The sequence below is a fragment of the Schistocerca americana genome, unplaced genomic scaffold (assembly GCF_021461395.2).
Source record: "Schistocerca americana isolate TAMUIC-IGC-003095 unplaced genomic scaffold, iqSchAmer2.1 HiC_scaffold_228, whole genome shotgun sequence".
Taxonomy (NCBI): Eukaryota; Metazoa; Arthropoda; class Insecta; order Orthoptera; family Acrididae; genus Schistocerca; species Schistocerca americana.
The window spans coordinates 230,001-232,500 of record NW_025725937.1 but is presented as its reverse complement, the minus strand read 5'-3'; positions in this window follow the sequence as shown (position 1 = coordinate 232,500).

Genomic DNA, 2,500 nt, shown 5'->3' with positions numbered 1-2,500 from the left:
AGCGCCGGGCGGCGGCGCATCCTCAGCGCACACAGTCCTCAATCGGACCAGCACACTGCAGATGTCCACCGCGCTTCGCACCGGGCCCGCGAGGACCTACTTTGGCCGCACGGCGCCGCGTGCAGGGTGCGCCGGCGCGCAGCTGCGCCGCCTGCCGCCTCCGTCGGCCGGCGCGCCTGCCACTGGCCGCCCCCACCAGCCGGCTGTAGCGCGTGCGCCCACGCACCGCGCGGCCAGCACGCCGGGAGGCCCCCCCTCACCGGCCGGGGACGGTCCCACCCAGCCACCGCCGCGTATCGCTTCACACCCAGATGCCATTCACGTTCGTGGGCATGGTGGGTATCGCTGGAACAACCGGTTGGTAGCTCAACCGATCGTCGCCATCACTGATTCACCTCTAGCGAGAACAACCGCACCACAACGGTTTACCAGTTGTTCATTTGCGTAACGTCACCAGCAAACGTAGGCGTCCATCGCCATTTGCAAATTCAACGATTGTTGCATGCCTGTGTCAGGTGTCACGACACACTATGTCTGCCCACATACACGCAACAACATGTGCACGCTTCGCGAACACGTGGAAGGTGGCCCCCGTACGTATGCGATGTCCATTGCGCGAACGACTGTCAACCGGCCTCTGTCGCATGTCGCAGATGTGGAACGCAGTGCACCATGCTATCACGGTGTGTGAGAAGAGACGACTACGTCTGACAACACGCGCCACTACATCAACAGACGGCTCATGCTGATCGCCATCCAGGGCATACCACACTGCAATCCAGCTCTTATAGGGAGACGACACGTAGCTGAGTGCACAACATTTGGACCGCATGGTTCGCCGTTGTTGGCGCAGTCGTTGTACGGTCACATGTACCACGATGTATCATTCAGTACATGAGGACCAATGTGCAGTACAGTGTGTGATTTGGACGTACAACATCAGCGGACAGTTGACACAGGCCGTACCACAGCGTAGGCTAAGTGCTTCGCCATGCAAATGCCAATGAACAACTGCAAATGCCAATGAACAACTGCAAAGGGCATTGAGCATGTACGTCCTGCTGCCATCCACATTACAGTGTATAGCTGCAAGGTGTTTAACATGAAGCGATACACTGGGGACCGGGCAGTGCGAGTAGCAAACTATATTGCGGGGGTTGCAGTTAGGCAACACTACACTAATTTAACGCGTCGTATGACAATTACAGAGCAGGTTAAGGCCCAACGTGTGTTGGGTTAAGGCCCAACGTGTGTTGGGTTAAGGCCCAACGTGTGTTGGGTTAAGGCCCAACGTGTGTTGGGTTAAGGCCCAACGTGTGTTGGGTTAAGGCCCAACGTGTGTTGGGTTAAGGCCCAACGTGTGTTGGGTTAAGGCCCAACGTGTGTTGGGTTACAGCACAATATCGGTTACGTTACGGCGCAATGTGGGTTACGTTAAGGGGCAATGTGGGTTACGTTACGGCGCAATGTGGGTTACGTTAAGGGGCAATGTGGGTTACGTTACGGCGCAATGTGGGTTAGGCTAAGGCGCAATATAGGTTTCATTAAGGCGCAATATAGGTTACATTAAGGCGCAATATAGGTTACGTTAAGGCGCAATATAGGTTACGTTAAGGCGCAATATAGGTTACGTTAAGGCGCAATATAGGTTACGTTAAGGCGCAATATAGGTTACGTTAAGGCGCAATATAGGTTACGTTAAGGCGCAATATAGGTTAGGTTAAGGCGCAATATAGGTTAGGTTAAGGCGCAATATAGGTTAGGTTAAGGCGCAATACAGGTTAGGTTAAGGCGCAATACAGGTTAGGTTAAGGCGCAATACAGGTTAGGTTAAGGCGCAATACAGGTTAGGTTAAGGCGCAATACAGGTTAGGTTAAGGCGCAATACAGGTTAGGTTAAGGCGCAATACAGGTTAGGTTAAGGCGCAATACAGGTTAGGTTAAGGCGCAATACAGGTTAGGTTAAGGTACGACATAGGTTAGGTTAAGGTACGACATAGGTTAGGTTAAGGTACGACATAGGTTAGGTTAAGGTACGACATAGGTTAGGTTAAGGTACGACATAGGTTAGGTTAAGGTACGACATAGGTTAGGTTAAGGTACGACGTAGGTTAGGTTAAGGTACGACGTAGGTTAGGTTACGGTACGACGTAGGTTAGGTTACGGTACGACGTAGGTTAGGTTACGGTACGACGTAGGTTAGGTTACGGTACGATATAGGTTAGGTTACGGTACGATATAGGTTAGGTTACGGTACGATATAGGTTAGGTTACGGTACGATATAGGTTAGGTTACGGTACGATATAGGTTAGGTTACGGTACGATATAGGTTAGGTTACGGTACGATATAGGTTAGGTTACGGTACGATATAGGTTAGGTTACGGTACGATATAGGTTAGGTTACGGTACGATATAGGTTAGGTTACGGTACGATGTAGGTTAGGTTACGGTACGATGTAGGTTAGGTTACGGTACGATGTAGGTTAGGTTACGGTACG